General features: G+C 38.0%; 1 long non-coding RNA gene across 1 annotated transcript in view; it reads left to right on the forward strand.

Annotated features, from left to right (window-relative positions):
- Positions 1-10613: 10613 nt before the first annotated feature.
- The window catches only part of LOC118470930 (uncharacterized), a 29448-nt gene continuing 18510 nt past the window's right edge, over positions 10614-21551 (forward strand). Inside the window, exons 1-2 of the long non-coding RNA XR_008601201.1 lie at positions 10614-10750; positions 12472-12533. This is a non-coding gene — a long non-coding RNA (uncharacterized LOC118470930). The remainder of the gene's footprint in view (positions 10751-12471; positions 12534-21551) is intronic.

The raw sequence follows: 21551 nt of genomic DNA on the forward strand, positions 1-21551 counted from the left end.
TGCAAAAACCTTCAGGAAGAAAATTCCAGTAATTCCTTAAAAGCTTCCCTTAAAAGTTTAACTTTAAAAAAAAAAAAAAAAAATCTCAAAATTTGCCAAGAAAATTCTTGTAAATATTTTCAAAAAATGAGTGAAAATCTTCCAAAAAAAAATCCAAAAAAATATCTAAAGTGATTCCATATATATCAGTAAAACTTCTGATGTTTTCTTTAAGAACATTCACATAAAAATCAACCAAAATCCAGCGAATTTCACTGGATTTTGGTTGATTTTTTTTGGTGAATGTTCTTAAGAAACATTTTTAACATTTCTTTTTTCCACCAAAAAATGTTCAAAGATTTCCCAAAAATGTTGAAAATTTGGACATCAGAAGTTTCACTGTGAAAATACCTTTTTTTCTCCACATTTTCAAAATTTAAAACGGGTCGATTTTGACCTGCAGGATGACAGGAGGGTTAAATAAATATGATTCTAATAGTAACGACCAGATAGATGAGCAAGGAATGGAGCAGAGTAAAGTGGGTTGTTGTGTTTTTCACAAGCATGATCTGAATGGAACCACATCCGATAATCCAAACTTTTCTTTCTATTCACAAAATAAAAATAGGGAAGCTTTCTTCCTCTCTGCACAGATTGCAAAACAAATGACAAAAAGTTTAACACAAAGTCTACAATTTGATAATTAGAGCTATAAATTAGAATATGAATGAAAATAGTTGGGGGCCCATTAAAGTCAAGGTTGTGCATGTAGACGGAGCTCATCTCTGTTCTCAGTCTGTCCAACCACACAGCAGAATTAATGTGATGAGGAACAGGACTGAGAGAACATAATGAGGTTTATAATTAGCCTGTGGGTTAGAGGGCTGGCCGCTCGAGGTCAGGCCTGAATGCCTCTCTGCTGTCAGGTTAATGCATTTTAGTGTGTGTGTGTGTGTGTGTGTGTGTGTGTGTGTGTGTGTGTGTGTGGGGGGGGGGGGGGGTCATTCATACCTGACCACCAATTAGCTTTTTCCCCTCATTGTAATTAAAATTTCAGTCATTCACATTGAGGCCTTGTCCACACGTAGCCGGGTATCTCACAAAACGAAGATATTTTTCTATGATTCGGCCTATCATCCACACGAAAACGCAGATTACGTCATCAAAAACGATTCTTTTTAAAAACTCCGACCAAAGTGAAGATTTGCGAATTCTCCGTTTTATGCGTCTGCATGTGGACATCAGTAACCGGGGTTTTGCGTTTCAAAACGTCACCACCTGCGACAAAATATGTTCTTACGTCACATATGCGACCTGTGTTTACATTCGGTAACAGTATGGATGCTCTCACAAGGTTTTGGACGCTGTTTCTTGTACAGGCGCTTTTTACTTGCTTGTTTTTACAAGCCCAGATACTGCTCCACATTCAAAAACACAGGCGAAGGACGACATTAAGGACGGTTATTATCCACCACCTTGCTAGGATTTGGGGAACTACTGCCACCTAAAGGTCCGGCATGCTTATGAATGTGCTTAAAAACACACTTATGCGGTTAGGTGTGGATGAAGTTTTTTCCTAAAAATGAGGTGGTGTGTACGTAAGTTTTTTTCTAGACGGAGGGGGCAGGATATTCGGTTTTACAAAAACCCTGCTATGTGTGGACAAGGCCTAAGTTCAACAAACAGCGACCTTAGCAGAGTCTACCAACCTGTGTGTTTGAACATTTTAAACAAAAGCAGGGTTGCAGTTATCACACACAGGTTCTTGGTTCTTTTTTCCTTTCTTGCTGTTGGGACTAAATCCATAAATCAGCGTTAAGAGCTCAGCAGCTTCCACACCCTATGAATGGCTCCACAGCATCCGTGTTTATGCAGAGAAATTAGCTGTGGGTTGATCTATGCTAATTAGCTGCAACAATAAATCCACCTGCCTAATAATGTGTGTGTCCCTGTTGTGTTGCCAAAACAGCGATGACACACTGGCGCACAGATACGCGACCTCTGGGGGTGGTAGGAAGTGTTTGGCTCCAGGACATGGGCAGCAGATCCTTGGGGTTCTGCTGTTTGTGAGGAGGTACCATGGCTGTGGACTGGATCGAGATCTGGGGAGTCTGAAGGCCAGTAAGAGATGTGATTGGCCATTAGCAGATGACACAACACTTTACGATTGGCCGAATGTTGGAAAATACATAATGATGCTGGGTGTCCAGGCAACAGATTAACATTCAGTCCAATCTAGTGTATTTATACAGCACCTTTAAGACATCCTGAGTCCACCAGAGAGCTGCTGATGTTATCAGACAGGCAGCCACAGGATAAAATGAATAAAATCAAACTATAAAACAAAACAACAGAGTATATATTGAAGTCCCTGGGATATATCCTGCATACATTTTTATTAAAAATAAAAAACGAATGTTTTTTATGTTCACTATTATATCACTAAAATGTCAAATATGTTTCGAAAAGTCATGCAATTATATATTGACCCATTCAGAATGACTTAAAAATGATCCATAATTACAGAAAATTAGTCCTAAATGACTCAGAAATTATCCCAAAGACACAAAAATGATCCAAAATGACGAGAAAAGATCCAAGCTGACATAACAATTGTTGAAACTGACAAGAAAATTGTCCAAAATGACTCAAAAATTGCCAGGGTCAATCTATAACTGAGGGATTTTTGAAATCCATGGGATATATCTGCATACATTTATATTACAAGTAAAAAATCAAATATTTTTTATGTTCTTTGTGATCATGTCTTTACAAATTCCATAATTATTTATTATGGAAACAATCACTTATTAATAAAAAGTTACTGGACATCACTAAAATGTCAACTAAATAACCATCACATGGCTGCTCCATCATTTATTAGAAAAACTATATCAATCTACCTATATAACCAACAAACGGAATTCAAATTCAATTCACAATGCAGCAAAATTGGTACAGATCAGTAATTTTCCCCGTTCTGACAGAAGAAACGTCAGTTGTGTCTCCATTAAATCTCATGGCAACTGTCTCCTGATTCATATCCTGACGTTGTTTAGGTTCCAGCCAGGCTAGATGCTAACAAGGTCAAGGTATATTGATGCAATGTCAGCTAGCAGGCTAATAAACATAATACTTACTGCCACTGGGCTCAGCTCTAACAGCCTTCACTTCCTGTGGCAACCAATAGCAAAGCCCATTAGGGTCATGTGATCTATAAATGCAGGATGCTGCAGGTTGAGCACATTTGGTTCCTGCACCGAGTCAGGACAAAATGCTCTGATGCAGCAGCTCTGCTTGGTTACCCTCTGCAGACAGCTGAACCAAACAATGCAGCGTCCTGTCCTGCTGGACATCAGAATGACAAAAGTCAGACAAAAAAAGGCAAAAAACAACAAAAACAAGACAAATATTACAAAAATGGAACAAAAATTACAAAAAATTAGACAAACGATACAGAACAAAGAAATACGAAACAAAAAAATTATTACAAAGCAACAAAAAATGGACACGACAAAAAAATGACAAAAAAGGAACAAAGCGACAAATGACAAAAGTCAGACAAAAACAACAAAAACAGACAAAATATTACAAAAACGAGACACAAAATGACAAAAGAACAATGAACAATAAAATATAAAACAGCATTTAGTTTAAACAAATATAAACAGATAATGTAAAGTAAATGTGTTTTATTGGAAAATCACCAATTAGTTCATATTGTCAATTTTGCTAATGCGTTCCTGCAAATTCAAAAGTAAATAGTTGATTTCATTACTAGACTTGTTTACATGGTGTAGACTTATTTATAAATGAGGGAGTAAGAACCATGGTCATATTTACAACTAATGTAATTTCAACCAACTGTATGCAGGCGGATATCTGAAAATGCTTAAATCACACTTTCTAATCTGGTTTCAAGGACAAGCTGGTCTTAAATCTAGAGTCATGTCACTGTTATACAACCTAAAACCTAACCTAAAAATACATCTTAAATTTTGTACTCAACATGAATGTTTATAAAGCAAATGTCTACTTTTGAGTTTAAAACACTTGCTTTTGGTGAGAAGACATATCTCAAAATGCTTCAGTTAATCTTTGTAATCTTCTTTCAGTTACAACATGGTCTTAAATCTAGAGCGGCGCCAATATAATACAACTCAAAATAAGTTTAATACATCTCAAACTAGGAGGTTACAGGAAAGCAAAAATCTATTTTTGAGTGAGAAACTGCTATTTTATTTTTTTTTTTAACCATATCTGGCTTATTTTAAGACACCCAAGCTTGACAATCCTGGTAAAATAGAGCTTGAAATAAATTTTACCAGCTAATTTTAAGATCTCAGTATTCTAAATATCATATCTTATTTCAAGAAACCTTACCAAGACGTTTTTCACAAGTTCTATTGGCAGATTTTTTCACTTATTTCAAGGTAAAAGTTCCTTGAAATAATTTTTTTTCTTGGTTTAAGAGGGGCATTTTTTCCAGTGTGTGCGGGTATTTACGTGTGCAGGTATACACGTGTGCAGGTATTTATGTGTGCAGGTATTTATGTGTGCAGGTATATACGTGTGCAGGTATATACGTGTGCAGGTATTTATGTGTGCAGGTATTTATGTGTGCAGGTATATACGTGTGCAGGTATTTATGTGTGCAGGTATTTATGTGTGCAGGTATATACGTGTGCAGGTATTTATGTGTGCAGGTATACACGTGTGCAGGTATTTATGTGTGCAGGTATAAACGTGTGCAGGTATTTACGTGTGCAGGTATATACGTGTGCAGGTATTTACGTGTGCAGGTATATACGTGTGCAGGTATATACGTGTGCAGGTATATACGTGTGCAGGTATTTACGTGTGCAGGTATATACGTGTGCAGATATATACGTGTGCAGGTATATACGTGTGCAGGTATTTACGTGTGCAGGTATTTATGTGTGCAGGTATATACACATGTGCAGGTATTTATATGTGCAGGTATATACGTGTGCAGGTATATACGTGTGCAGGTATATACACATGTGCAGGTATTTATGTGTGTAGGTATTTATGTGTGCAGGTATATACGTGTGCAGGTATATACGTGTGCAGTTATTTATGTCTGCAGGTATATACGTGTGCAGGTATATACATGTGCAGGTATATACACGTGTGCAGGTATATATGTGCAGGTATATACGTGTGCAGGTATATACGTGTGCAGGTATTTATGTGTGCAGGTATACACGTGTGCAGGTATTTATGTGTGCAGGTATACACGTGTGCAGGTATTTATGTGTGCAGGTATATACGTGTGCAGGTATATACGTGTGCAGATATTTATGTGTACAGGTATATACGTGTGCAGGTATGTACGTGTGCAGGTATATACACATGTGCAGGTATTTATGTGTGCAGGTATATACGTGTGCAGGTATATACGTGTGCAGGTATCCTGAGGACAGCGGTGCGTTGTCTAAAGGCTGGTTAGCTGATTTACATCCTGATGTATACGTCCACATTACTATAATTAAACTATTACGACTCCACAAGGACACACAAAAGAACATTAATCACTATCATTAACAACACATCCCAGAGAAAGGCTGAGCATTTAGCATCAGCGAAATTACCACTCCTATCAGACTGCATGACTGGGGGGTACAGCGCCCCCTGCTGGAGACCCTGGTTAACTATTGTTTGTCTCATTTCTGAGTTTGTTCATCCTCAGTTCAGCTGTCAGTGGAAGAGTTCAGGGAAAGACGAGGAGAGAAATCAATGCAACCATTTAACATGATCCATCCTTTACTTTCACTTTGAATTGACATCAATAAAATAATACAGAGCTGCAGCATTTGTGTGTTTGTGATGACTAACAGTATAAATTTACTACACAACAATGTGCAATGTGATCAGAACGAACAGATGTCACATGTTTAGGATTTTTAAAAGATTAACACACTTTATGTGTCATAAAGTACAAAAGACAGGATATGAGCAAAGAGACACCAAGCCTTCTGTGTTCTGTTTTATTGAGAGGCATCCCTCAGGATGGAACACTGAGATCAATGTCCATGTTACTGGAAGAGTGTGGAGGACGGAGGAGACAAGGACGGAGGAGATGAGGATGGAGGAGACGAGGACGGAGGAGACGAGGACATTCATAATAGGAATGAGATGAACTTTATGTGTCCATACAGAAAGAAAAACATCAGCAGCAGTCAGTGGATGATTGAATTAGAAATGAACACATGGATCACAGAAATAAATAGAACAGACAGATGTCCTATGTCAGACCAGGAAAAGCTCCCTGCTAATGATATCTGGTCTATAGGGTGGGCCAGAAGTTTCCATACTTAGGAAAAATTAACATTTCATGTTGGATAACCATTTTCATTTCTATAATGTGCTCTATATGATTACCATAGTTTGGAAAACACGTATCAATCCGTGTTTCCACTGTTGATGAACTTGCATCAGCACAGTTGAAGTTCTGCCTGTAACAGCGTTGGTGAAACGTTCCTGGAGATGATTTATGTCTCGTATCTTCACCTGATACACCATGGCCTTCAAGTGCCCCCAGAGATAGCGTCAGACACATCTTCTAGGGTGTCTGAGGTTCATTGATTATTCTAAATTTGCCCATAGGTGTGGGTGTGACTGTTTGTCCTGTTTTAAGTTACTGTTGTGTTTTTAAGTTATTTTATTTAAGTTGTGTTTTTTACTGTGAAGATCTTCGGTCACCCTTTGGGCTGTTGGAAAGGGATATACAAATAAACTCTGATTGATAAAAAACATACATTACACATTTTCCTATGCATGGAAACCTATGGCCCACCCTGTATTTTTCTGTTTTGATGTTATTTCATCTGTCATACATGCGACTATGAATAAAATACATCCAGTCAGGAAGAGTCTGCAGCTGAAGCCAAACAGAACAAAGAGCACATACATTACATGCCCAGCTGTCTGTCCTGATGTTATCTCATACACTATATTGCCAAAAGTATTCGCTCATGTGCCTTGACTCACATATGAACGCAAGTGACATCCCATTCCTAATCCATAGGGTTCAATATGACGTTGGTCCACCCTTTGCAGCTAGAACAGCTTCAACTCTTCTGGGAAGGCTGTCCACAAGGTTTAGGAGTGTGTTTATGGGAATTTTTGACCATTCTTCCAGAAGCACATTTGTGAGGTCACACACTGATGTTGGACCAGAAGGCCTGGCTCTCAGTCTCTGCTCTAATTCATCCCAAAGGTGTTCTATGGGGTTGAGGTCAGGACTCTGTGCAGGCCAGTCAAGTTCATCCACACCAGACTCTGTCATCCATGTCTTTATGGACCTTGCTTTGTGCACTGGTGCACAGTCATGTTGGAAGAGGAAGGGACCAGCTCCAAACTGTTCCCACAAAGTTGGGAGCATGGAATTGTCCAAAATGTCTTGGTATGCTGAAGCATTCAGAGTTCCTTTCACTGGAACTAAGGGGCCAAGCCCAGCTCCTGAAAAACAAGCCCACACCATAATCCCCCCTCCACCAAACTTTACACTTGGCACAATGCAGTCCTACAAGTATGGTTCTCCTGACAACCACCAAACCCAGACTGGTCCATCAGATTGCCAGATGGAGAAGCGTGATTGGTCACTCCAGAGAAGGTGTCTCCACTGCTCTAGAGTCCAGTGGTGGCTGCTTTACACCACTGCATCCCACGCTTTGCATTGCACTTGGTGATGTATGGCTTGGATGCAGCTGCTCGGCGATGGAAACCCATTCCATGAAGCTCTGTGCTGAAGCACTGTTCTGGAGCTAATCTGAAGGCCACATGAAGTTTGAAGGTCTGCAGCGATTGACTCTGCAGAAAGTTGGCCACCTCTTGGCACTATGCTCCTCAGCATCCACTGACCCCGCTCCGTCAGTTTACGTGGCCTACCACTTGGTGGCAGAGTTGCTGTCGTTCCTACACACTTCCACTTTCTTATAATACAGCTGACAGTTGACTGTGGAATATTTAGGAGCCAGGAAATGTCACGACTGGATTTGTTGCACAGGTGGCATCCTATCACAGTTCCACGCTGGAATTCACTGAGCTCCTGAGAGCGAGCCATTATTTCACAAATGTTTGTAAATCAGTCTGCAGCCTAGGTGCTTGATTTTATATACCTGTGGCCATGGAAGTGATTGAAACACCTGATTCTGATTATTTGGATGGATGAGCCAATACTTTTGGCAATATAGTGTATGTGTGTATACTGATGTGTTTGTCCAGCAGGACTGTACCAAGCAGCAGGACTGACTCCTGACCAGCAGTAAATAGCTCATTAGCTTTTGCACGTCATCCTGATGCTCTGTCTCTGCTTTGCCAGAAAACCAAAACAGCATCTCTGGATAAAGAAAAAGAAAAAAGCAGACTCTTTGAAAGTGCAGACGTTTAATCACCTGCCCTTCCTCTGCCCAGCTGCTCTCTCATCTCTCCAGCCTGAACGTCTAGTCCACACCATGAAAAATTTATTCACAAATCAGGACATCAAGACTTTGGCATCATTAGAGTTTAGACATTGTGACCATAAGTTTAATTTAGATCTGTCTCAGTAGCAGAGATCAATCACGGCCGGAGTTATCGGTTCTAAAAAAAAGATGACAGATGAGCTTTCACAGAGTTATTCTCTCCCTCTCTTTCTTTATTCTTGTCTGTCTGATTATGATGGGATGGATGAAGCTGCATCATTGCAGGCAGCAACAGCTGCTCTTATTTTACATTTTTTGGGCCTTTGTTGTTCTTTTTAACCTTCCTGTTGTCTTCATTTACAGGCACCAAAAAATATTGTTTCCTTGTCTGAAAAAAATCCCCAAAAAATCAGCAAAAAAATTCCCCAAATTTCAGAAAATTTGCAAAACCTTCAGGGAGAAAATTCCAAAAATTCCTTAAAAGTTTCCCTTAAAAGTTAAATTTTTAAAAAAAAAAATAAAAAATCCCCCAAATTTGACAAGAAAATTCTTATGAATATTTTCAAAAAAATTTGTAAAAATCTTCTAAAAAAATCCTAAAAATATCTAAAGTGATTCCATATATATCAGTAAAAATTCTAATATTTTCTTTAAGAACATTCAGAAAAAAATCAACCAAAATCCAGTGAAATTCGCTGGATTTTTTTAAACATTTTTTTTCCACGAAAAAATGTTCAAAGATTTCCCAAAAATGTTGAAAATGTGGACATCCGAAGTTTCACTGTGAAAATATATTTTTTCCACATTTTCAAACTTCAAAATGTGTCACTTTTGACCTGCAGGACGACACCAGGGTTAATAGTTATTTTATTTCTAGTGCTGGGCGCCTGCATCTTTGCTGTGGTTGGGAATAGTTAAAGAGATTCATCTGATGAGCCTCAACTTTCCAACATCACCGACTGAAAGTTTAGTTAGAACTGAAAGTTAGTTCAGGAAGGTAAAGGGGAGACTCTCTGGTCCCCAAGTAATCATTAATGTATAGGAATACTTCAGCACTTTTGAAAATATGCTTGCTGACTTTCTTGCCAAGGGTCCATTAAATATGAAACCACAGCCAGCAGCTGGTTAGCATAGCTAGCATTAAGGCAGGAAACAGCTGATCCAGCGCTCCTCAATGGGGCAAAAATCAACATTTTCAGGCAGGTTGAGTCCATTCTGTCGACACACGATTCCACCTGCAAAAATTCTGTATCATCTAACTAAATGTGTCTGTACTTTCATATCTCCTTGGTTTAATTAGCACCAGAAACTAATCTAACAGCTGCATAATGAACTTATCTGGCAGCCGACTTCAGCTTTAAAGACAAGAATGTGGGATTGACATTCTCCAAACAACTAATCAAACTAAATATGCTTCTAAAGAACCCTTTCGGAGTGAATCAGGCTTTTTTTTTCACCTCATAAACTTGTCCAAATAGTGTTTTTTTATATGCTAGAAGGCGCATTTTGAGTAAAATAAGTATTCAAAGCCATAGCTGAGGGTTTTTGTCTGGAAACTCAAGTTTCATGTGTACCAAAACTGAAGAACCATTCCTGTCTGTAGCTGCCAGATGAGGCTTTCTGTATAATTATTCATACATACGTAGGTAGTGTAGAGAAACTTTAAATTGTCTGAGCTGTAGGAGAGCTGGAGTGGAGGGCTGAGAGGTTAGATGAGGTGACTTTATGGAGTTAGAGTATATTTAAACTATTTTAAGGCAAGAAGACAGTATTTTCATGGAGAATAATCTTATCTTTTATTTGTACCTTTGATACACAGAGATGAGTTATAGGATATAAATTTATAACCAGAGGGGGACTCAGACCTTCTCTGGAGAGTATGAATGTTGTCAGCATAAACACTGAAAATAATACAAAACCTTCTCCTATAAACCCTGACAGCTCAGATTAGTTAATACAGCCAGAGCTGCAGATGACAGTGTACCATAGCGAAGATATCAAGCTGCTTCTAAAGCCAGATTCATGGTGCAGGTAGCCTGGAAAACAGGCAGTTTTTACACAAACATCAGCCTCCAAAAAGAGGGAAAACAGAACTAGAAAAACTTTCCAAAAGTACTCAGTGCTGCATTGTTTTGCTTTCTGACCTTTTCCTCATTTCTCTCCCAGTCCACCCATATATAGGGAAGGAGGCCGGTCTTCCAGTTCAAACTGACCAATCAGGACACATGTATTAGTCAATTATATGTGAGACCCGCCTCCTCATCCAACCTATAACAGAGCTGCAGCTGAGGCCGGTTTCCTCTTTAACCTCCAGGACAAAACTGCAAGGACGACTCAGACAGGTGAGTTTTTTCAAACTGAATGTCTTTTTAAACTTAGTGTCTTTTTAACTCTCGTGTCGTCCTGTGGGTCAAATTGACCCTTTTTAAACTTTGAAAATGTGGGAAAAAATTTATATTTTCACATTTGGGATAGGGCTGCACAGTGGTGTAGTGGTTAGCACTTTCACCTTGCAGCTAGAAGATCCTTGGTTCGCGTCCCGGCTTTCCCGGGATCTTTCTGCATGGAGTTTGCATGTTCTCCCTGTGCATGCGTGGGTTTTCTCCGGGTACTCCGGCTTCCTCCCACAGTCCAAAAATATGCTGAGGTTAATTGATCATTCTAAATTGCCCGTAGGTGTGAATGTGAGAGTGATTGTTTGTCTCTGTATGTGGCCCTGCGACAGACTGGTGACCTGTCTAGGGTGTCCCCTGCTTTCACCTGAGTCAGCTGGGATAGACTCCAGCCCCCCCAATGACCCTAGTGAGGATTAAGTGGTGTATAGATAATGGATGGATGGATGGACATTTGGGGTATTTTAAAAAAAAAAAAAAATAAAACTTTTAAGGGAAACCTTTAAGGAATTATTGGAATTTTCTTCCTGAAGGTTTTGCAAATTTTCAAAAATTTGGGGAATTAGTTTTGCTGAATTTTTGGATTTTTTTTCAGACAGGGAAACGATATTTTTTGGTGCCTGTAAATGAGGACAACAGGAGGGTTAAGTCGAGTTGCATACATCTCAGCAGCTGGCTTTTCCTTTATTTAGCCGTATAATATTAGCTGTGCAGGAAACTGTCTTTCCACTCAATAAAGGAAACACAGAATCACTGACAGGTTTCTGTCTATGAAAGTCGTGTTCTGTTGGTTTCTATCCTTCCAGCTCTCTTTGTCAGGGTTGTTTTGCTTCCACGGCATTTAATTCTTTTTCTTCTTCATGCCAGTTTGTTGAATTTACATATGTGATATTGTTGAATTTACATATGTGAACACCGTAAAACTACAGTAAAACATTTTCTACATTTACGGTAAAGAAATGTGTTGATATTGTTGATTTAAGCGTTAAATTCCATATTTGACTGTAAAAAAATAAAGTTTTAACCTTTAAAAATTTGAAACTTTACTGAAATATTACAGCATTTTTCCATTATCAGTACAACAGTTAGTGTATTTAACATTTAATATGTGGATTTTTAGCAAAAATTGGGGTTAACGCTGTAATAAATATTAAAGCATATGTCCGTTATTAACACAAAAGTACATCAGTTTGACCGGAAATGAACCGTATTTTTTACATATAATAAATGCAGAAATGTTACTTGTTAGAAATATTGCAGCATGTTTCCATTACCAGTACAACAATATGCACTTTTAACTGATAAAAAACTGTATTTTTTTTTGAGAATTAAATATAAAACTTACAGTATTGTTTTACATATTACCGAATTTTTCAATTAAAAACTGTGCAGGAGTCAGGAAATGTATTTTTTCAACAGAAAAAATATCTAAAAAACACAATTTTCTCCTGATTAACCTGTTTATGGTGATTCAGTGTTAAATAAACTGCATCAAACTGATTTAGAGTTTACAGATTTTTAGCATCATGGATTGACAGTTTTTCACTGTAAAATTATAAACATTTTTTACAGTGGATGGTCAGTTTCAGGAGCTCAGACAACAGCTGCCACAGTAAAAAGGCCTACAATCCACCTAAATCCTCATCAGACCTTTAATGCTTTACCAACAGGTGCCGGTTTACAGTTTGCTGTTTCTCCAAGCAACCAGAAGCGATCTGATCCATCTGTAGAGGTGAGTCATCCCTGCCAGCAGAGGAAGAGCGCTTTCCTCACCTAAAACTACACGACTTGTTCACTGGAATAAATAACCGGAGGCATTAGTCATTAAACACAACATTTCTCCAGCAAAAATCTGGAGCGCATAAATCTAAAAATGATTTTTGTGAGCTTGTCAGGGCCATGATTTCTCTGATTAAACTCTGAATTAGGCTGGCTGACAGCTAATGAGTTCACACTGTGTTATTGACAGCATTCAGAGAAAAGCCACTGGGTGTAATATTATTATTTCATCTAAAAACATTTCAAACTCAAATATTTGGCTGCCTAAACTGATGGAAAATTGTCACTTTTGGTTATTTTTTGTTGGACTTACTGCAGTTTTAATGACATGTTGGCCGTCTGTGGAAGTGTGTCAGAATGATTTGATCAAACTTTTACATGACGCTGCTCAGATCTAATATTCAGACGGTTGAACTCTGGTTATCAGTACTTCTGTCTTTTAGAACAGCAGATCTCTCTGGGTTTCAGATTGTTCATTTCAGAAAGCACAGCGTGTTCTTGTGGGGTTCTGACGCTGCACAGCTTTGGGATGCAGCGTGAATCTGACAGCAAAGTAATCCACGAGGCCTCACACATGATGGATGTGGTACACGCTAACCATTCAGCTGCTGGATGACTGTGCACGTCTCATGCATGCTGATGATAGTTGTGTGCTGTGAGTCCAGTCACATAGCTTTTTGTTTCCATTCAGGCAAAGGTTGAAAGATTGACAAAGAAGATGATATTTTTGGATACCATATGTGTGACTGTAAAGCAGGAGAGAGCAGCTGGTGAATGGGTTAGAAAAGGACAGACGATAGTTTATCAAGGACACTGAACTTCCAGCAGAGAGAAGACATTCCCTAGTCTCCATAATAAATCACTGGAGATGAGAAAGTGGCTTGTCCTTAGCATTTCAATTGTTTCAAAAGTAATCAAGCCCAACGGGCAGAACCCTGAACATTGCTACCGCATGGAAATTACTCTCTGCCTACATCTACTTTGGAGAGTTCAGCTAGTTTTCCTTATTTTAACTCTGTCAGATGACTTCTAACTAGACCGTAGATTGATTGAATTTGTGATTATATCAGAACAGGAGTTTATATATATATTATAATGGGCTATGGTCTGAACTTTCCTACTGTAATATAGACATTAAAGGAGGGAGTCTATCTGACGGCTGCTGGGTAAACGGGGTCAGTGCTGCTGCTGGTGGTCAGTCTGTCATCAGTCATTCTAAAGAGTCCACATACAGGAGCTAATCTCACATCACAGCTTCTGTCAGTAACCATTCTGTTCATTCTGTCAAACAAAAATACCGATTTCATCTGTGGCACAACAGCTTGGTAATGACTGCTGATGGAGGGGATCACATTTTATTCTGAATGTCTTACAACCAGAACAGAAAGAACACACGCATTGTCAGCAGACTGTATTAGTGATGACTGAGTCTGTTTAACCCTGGTGTCGTCCTGTGGGTCAAAATTGACTCGTTTTAAAGTTTGAAAATGTGGGAAAAAAATATTTTCACAGTGAAACTTCTGATGTCCACATTTTCAACATTTTTGGGAAATCTTTGAACATTTTTTGGTGGAAAAAAAGAAATGATAAAAATTTTTCTTTAAGAACATTCACAAAAAAAAAATCAACAAAAAATCCAGCGAATTTTGCTGGATTTTGGTAGCTTTTTTTGTGAATGTTCTTAAAGAAAATATTAGAAGTTTTACTGATATATATGGAATCACTTTAGATATTTTTAGGATATTTTGGAAGATTTTTACTCATTTTTTGAAAAATATTTACACAAATTTTCTTGCCAAATTTGGGGGATTTTTTTTTAAAATGAAACTTTTAAGGGAAACTTTTAAGGAATTATTGGAATTTTCTTGCCGAAGATTTTGCAAATTTTCAGAAATTTGGTGAATTTTTTTGCTGATTTTTTTTTTTTTTTTCAAACAAGGAAACAATATTTTTTGGTGCCCGTAAATGAGGACAACAGGAGGGTTAAACACCAAAATGGACTAAGTGTGTGTGTTATGGCAAACCATTTTAATGTGTTCACAAGTGAAATCTAATCCAAACAGAAAGTGCTGATGCATCTTGTCAGGATTGGCGTATGGGAAAGGTATCGCAGACAAGTGGCTTGAATTCCACAGCAGTCACTGGTGGCTGATTAACAGAGATCATTACCAGCAGCCTTTTAATGTTTTTCAGAAAACAATGAATCCTCCAACGTATTTCCATCATCATTAATCGATCTGAATGCAAATGGCCATGCTGAATATGCATCCTGTAATTATCCAGGAGCTCAGTTACCATCTAGAGGAGAAGTGGTTTTATTACTAGAACATTGTTCTGATGCATTAAACTGCCTCTAAAGACCACAGACATCAACATGTTGATTCTGTAATGGAGCCGTGTGCTCAGCTCTAATGGGAACTTATACAGCAGCAGCTTCTGAGTGAGACAAATCTGTCTTTTTGGAAGACCTAGAAGACCTGTTCTGAAGAAAAGTAACTTTAATCATGCAGTACTAAACAGTTTCAGTCCCAAACTTTTTCTAGAGGCAACCATGGCTCAGGTGGAGTCAGTCATAAGGTTAGTGGTTCGATTCCAGTCCCAGTCATGTGCCAAAGAGTCCATGGGCAAGACATTGAAGCTCTGGTTGCTCTGAAGTAGGAGAGCACCATGTCATCATTGGTAGAACACAGCTCAGGTTAAAAAGGTGCTGTACAAGTGCAAGCAGTTTAAAGAAATTAGCAGTTAAACAGTGAAATGATTCCCTAAATTCCTGCTGTATATCTGAGCAGTGTCATCCTCACCATATGTTGGCACTGGGACTGCACTAATTAAAGCCTTAAATGATCTGAAAATGAACACAAGTGAAAGTAAACGTTCTTGTATTGCTACTTTTAGAACAAGTTCTTTATTTCCTACAGGTGGTCATTGCAACAGATTACAGATCTGTGCTGGCCTCTCTGGCTGGTTTTTAATTTATCTGTCTGGCTGAGAGGCAGAAACTAAAAGACTCCTGCATGCATTTCCACAAGCTTGGTTGCAGTAATGCTGTCTTTACTGGTCTACCTAAAAATGCCGACAAATGAACTTCAGATCATTAAAATGCAGCAGTACATGTTGTAACAGAGCCTAGAAGGAGACAACATTTCACATCTGCTCTGAAGTGCAGTGGTTTGGTTTGCTGTCAGCTTGAGAATAGATTCTTCTTGTTGTAGTTTAAAGCTCTCAGTGGACCGTACCTTCAAATATTCTCCTACAGTGGTTCCCTCGTTGAATGCTGAGGTACTTTTACACTGGTTTGATCATAATTATCAAAGTGAAGGACATGAAATATGGGAAGTGGCATTTAGTGGAACATCTGTTGACGGCTTTAAAAATGCCTCTTTTTTTTTTTTTTTAGCTTAGCAATCTCTCAATCCATTGTTAATTTGTATTTTTGTTGTTTATTTTTATTTTTTATATCACTCTCATTTATGTGCATCCTCTTCATTATCTGTTCCATACATTGTACTTTCATTGTGCATTTTTAAGCTGATTGACTGCAGTTTGGCATGAAATGTGCTACATAAATGTAGTTTGATTTGCTATTTGCTTGAAATTTTACACTACTAATAACTTCAGAGTAGCAGCTGAAATTTAGATCTCAATGAGAGCAATTCTCTGAAGAACTTTGAGTCTTTCGGCCTTGTTAAACAGCATCCAGTTATTTACTGACTCTAACCATAGTTGGAAAGCTAAATAAATCTGAGTGTCCTCTGTGTTGGATCTTAGTAGAGTTTGAATGAAAGAGGCCCAAGAATCGAATCCTGAGGAACTCCACGATCAGAATATTCCACTCAGAAGTCACCAATGCCAACAGTATATCCCCCTACCTTAGAGATAAACTCTGAATTCTCAGAACACTTTACCAAAAGATGCAGTTCACATTTCTAGTGTGTAAAGAAACTATTTTATGATATTAAAGGTAAGCTGAATATTAAGCAGCATCAGATCTGAAGTTAGCATCCCAGTGAATGCCAGAAAGGCCAACCACATTTAAAAAGTAGTTAATTTAAATAAAAACAGCTCTCAGTAATTGGAAAAGTTCAGTTTTACATTATCCAAACTGATTTGGAAAAGGAAATGCAGTTTAAATGTAGCTTAAAGTAGTTGTGTGGGATTTGTTTTTCCTCTTTAATGAAGGACTTTTCCATCAATTTCAGATTCGACACTTTACTTTTTAAACTCGTCTGATTACGCTGTCAAACTTCCTTCTAGTGATGTCTTTATTCACAGAAACAATGGAAATCAAAAATCTAAATGTAATGAATAGAAATGATTGACACAAACATCCTTCTACTAATCGCACACACTTCTTTTCCATTATGTTTGGTGTCTTCTTCAGCCAACTCTTCTTTTCCTAATCAGAGTAATTAAATCTGAGAAAGTGACTGATGTTTACAATGCTGAGATAATTAACCAACAGCAACTAAAAGGCATCGCCAGTCCTTGTAATTTATCTATTACTGAGAGTTATTGTGTTTTTCTTTTTTAAGATAAGTAGAGCAGTTGGAAGATACATTCTGGAGATTTTAATCAATACCAAAAACCATATAAATACCCGCTGTGTGGATGAAGCAGCTCACAGCAGTGACTCAGTGGATGGTAGATGCTGATGAAACGTGCATGTTGTTTTAGGTTTGCGTGGGTGAAACACACTCACATGTTACAAGCTCCTGACTGCATGTACTGATGGATGGCAGGAAAAAAAAGAAATAAATTCACTTAACATCATGCACATTAAGTCGTTTCCCTGTTAGGCGGCAGCAACTCGTTGGGGGAGCTGGTAATTATGAAGACGGTTCAGCGGTGACTGGCATGAGGGAACATCAGGGCTGTTAAAGATACGATGTGAATGACAGAAGGGGAGAGACAGAGAGAAATGTCTTTTAAAAAGCCTTGAGCTCAGTTTGGTAGCGCACACGGAGATTAAAGCTGAAACCTAATAGATGGCCTGCGGAGTCTTCTAGCAGCCCGTCGCTGCTCCCCCATCTCCCTAATACTGACTGCCAGGGCTTCTCTGAGCCTCACAGGAAGAAAGACGCATGTCTCCTGCATCACTGCAAGTTTTCTGTTTTTATTTTTACAGAAGCATTGCTAAAAGATAGAAACAACAAATAGGAATCTTACTGCTCCACATTAAAGGTCACCTCTCAGAGATGGGTGTCCTGACAGGAAATGATTAGAAGGTAGCCAACAGAAGGAAAAGCCACAAAGACTCAACTGATTGTTCCTCACTGCTGTGGTGATCAGAAAGGGAGGCAGTGATGGAGTGAATATTGTAGGAGGAGTGAAACCCCGTCTTTCAGAGAGTTCTTCATTCAGACCTCAGTGGAAACCAGCTGATAGTCCACTAACACAGGGTTAGACACTGACAACTCCAGTGTCCTGAGTGGTTTTCTAACCTAAAGCTGCAGTTATGCTTGATCTGGTCGGTGCTGTAAACATAAGGATGAAGAGGCTTTGTTCATCTTTTAGCATCACTAATTAACAACCTGTGATTTTTAGCAATTATTACTGTTACGACTGCGGTTGTATGTGTTTTTTTCCTGTGCTGTATGTGTCCCTTTTTGGTTTAGCCAATTGTGTATGTAAATAGGGCTGCACAGAGTCCCAACCGGCACACAGCACCATTCATTCATTCATTCATTCTTCAGTTGTTTAGGAGACCAAGTTGGGTAGTAGTAGACGGGATTGAGCTGCTACTTTTTGTTTAATTCGTTTCTCCTGGTTCTCTGAAAGCGTAGTGTGGTTTTGTTTACTGTTTTTGGACTAGAGCTCATCCCTTTTTAGTTTTGTTTAACGCAGCCTCTTGTTAGCCTATTAATTCCCGTTTATTAAAAATAAAATTGTTAATTTTGTTGGGAATAGTTGTGGTGTGTGCTGCTTGAGACCTCGATAAGATGGCACTTCATGTTACACTCAGTAACCCCAAGACTGGGCATAACAATTACATTAAGTAAAATCATTTCAATACAATCCTGTTTCCCAGAAATCACATCCTACACAATGAAACTGCCTTCTCCATGATGTTTTGAGAGTGTTTTCTACCCTGATTCCATTTCTCTTGGGATGTACTGTATCACAAACACCAAATCAGCATATTTCTACCACTTCTTTAATTGCTCTAAGATAAGATCATCCTTTATTGGTCTCCATGCCAGGGGAAATATCCAGTGTTGCAGCAGCAACATCTTTTAAAGCAGCACTAAACATATGAAAAGTAATAATGATAATTATATTCGCAGTAATATGTGCACTATATACAATAATAAAAATAAATACAGTATTACTACACTATTAATACACTATGCTGTTGGAAAATGGAAAACAAGCTTCAAACACGTTAAAGTGTGAAACGAAAGATATTTAGCCAAAGTTTTACCAAGTTCTTTCAATGAGTAAACCAAATGGTGAGTGAAAACAAAATGAAAGAAATGTTCCTCCATCTCTGTAACCTTAGCGGTGTTAGCTTAGCATACCTTTTTGTAAGCGTTGATACTGACCGATGGTCATCTCAGCTGCTTTTATTGCAGCTTCTCATGCAGCTCTGCAGCTGCTTCACCACAAACTCACTTTCTGATTTTTCACATTTATTGCATGATGTAAAATAATGAAGTAAGTTCAATACCAACACACAATTATGTTCCTATTCAGCTAAAATGCATTCTCAATTGTGTTTGTGTTGTAACTTGAATGTGTCTAAGCAGCGTTTGTTTGTCTGCTTTCCTGTCAGAAAATGGAGGAAAACCTTGAACATGTTGTGAAAATGTCAAATTATGCTATTTCCTAAACCTGACCAACTAGTTTTAGTACCTAAACTTAATCAAGCTTTTAAAAAATAATTATTGTTGTAAAAAGCAGCAACAAAATCATGATACGGTTCAAAATCCAAACCAAATTCAGTGGCTAAACCTAAATAAAAAAAAAATACATTTTATAAATAAAAAATATACTAACAAAAAGGAAATTTAAGTCTAGGAATTATGGGCTCACATGCAAAAGAAATAAGATAAAAACTGAAAGAAATATTCCTGTTTTCTTGCAGCTTCTCATCCAGTTCTGCAGCTGCTTAACCACAAACTCACTTTCTGATTTTTCAGATTTATTGCATGATATAAAATAACTATGTTCATAACTAAGTATAACACAAACCAGAAATGATGTTCCTGCACAACTAAACTGCATTCTCAGTTATGTTTTCAGGGTATTTTGTAAATATGTGCCTAATCAACAGGTTTAGTTTGACTGCTTTACTGTCAGAAAACTGAAGAAAGCCTTTAAACGTGAAAGTGTCAAGTTATCCTGTTCTCTTAAACCAAGTAGTTTTAGTGGCTAAATTTAACCAAACAATGACTGAAAATGAAGCTTAAGTCTCAGAATAATGGGCCACATGCAAAAGCAACATGAAGGAAATACTCATCAGCTGTTTTTCTAGCCGTCCTAGCCTATCGCAGCTTTTTATGAGTGTCAGGATACAAACCGCATGTTTGTTGTGAGTCTCAGCTGTTTTCTTGCAGATTTTCATCTCATTCTGCAGCTGCTTCTTATTAACGGCTGTACAACAGGCCAGCGCTGCTTCTAGACGAGATGTTTTGGCCAGTAGACGAGAGATTTAATAATGCTGAGCTACAGAGTGAGAGTCCACCGATGCTGCAGGTCAATGAATAAGAATAAAATGGGGATCGGTTCCGTTTGTCCGTTCATCCGTCTTTGACATTTTGGTTTATTAGCTGAGAAAAAACTAAAACAATTACCTCTAATGTTGAAGCATTGCTTTTCATTTAGCTTTCGTAGTGAAATATGGGTCATGATTGAATATTCTTCTTCATAAGTTTTGTTGACGAAATTAGCACTGCCACAGAGCGAGTTGAACTCAGTCAGTCATAAATCAGTCACAATCTGTACAAGTGAACCCTTTCACATTACACACATGATCCTTCAATCTAAATTTGGTGTGGATTATGCTTATTGGACCTCTGTGCCATGAAAGCTGCAGGAAAAGTTTAATAATTTACAAGGTCTGTATGAAAAATGCAAGCAGTGTGCTTACAGGAAATGCAATCAACAAGGACTCGATCGCTGGAAAAAATATCTGAGCACCAGTTTATCCCATGTATCACTGGTATAGTAGCATAATATATTATGGTATGACTTATGAGCTTAGTCCAGGGATGTCAAACTCATTCCAGTTCAGGTTCCACATTCAGCCCAGTTTGACCTTAATAGACCAGCTCCAGACCAGTTAATTTACAGCAAATTAACCCATAAAGCTAAAACTTTTTCTTTGTTTTCATGTATAAAAGTATGTTCTTCAAATGTTCACATTTAATGGACAAAACATCTTGAAAAACCTGAAGTTTCCTCAGAAAAATAATTTTCAGCAACATTCAGCCTCAGTTTATCATTTCCACATTACAACTTCCAGATCAGAGTTTCGACAAAGGAACACAACATTTAGTCATGATCAAAACAACAGTCAGACAAGAAAAGACATAAAACAACAAAACAAGACGAAATATTACAAAAATGAGACACAAAATGACAACTAGAACAAAACGACAAAATCAGACGAACAACACGAAACAAAACAGAAAAGAGACAAAAAATTTGACAAAAAAGTTACAAAGCGGCAAAAAAATGGGCAAACGACAAAAACAAGACAAAAAAAATTACACAAAAGACACAAGAGAGACAACAAACACAAAACGATACACAAAACAATGAATAAAGCAAAACACAAAATTAGAAAAATAAGACAAAAAATACAAGCGAGACAAAAAGGAAACACAAAACGACAAAAAAACAAGAGACAAATGACAAAAGTCAGACAAAAAAACAAAAACTGACAAAATATTACAAAAAGGAGACACAAAATGACAAAAGAACAACGAGCAATCTAGTAGTTATTTCAAATCTTATTTTATGACAAACT

Source organism: Amphiprion ocellaris, chromosome 3, assembly GCF_022539595.1.
Source record: "Amphiprion ocellaris isolate individual 3 ecotype Okinawa chromosome 3, ASM2253959v1, whole genome shotgun sequence".
In the NCBI taxonomy this organism is placed as follows: Eukaryota; Metazoa; Chordata; class Actinopteri; family Pomacentridae; genus Amphiprion; species Amphiprion ocellaris.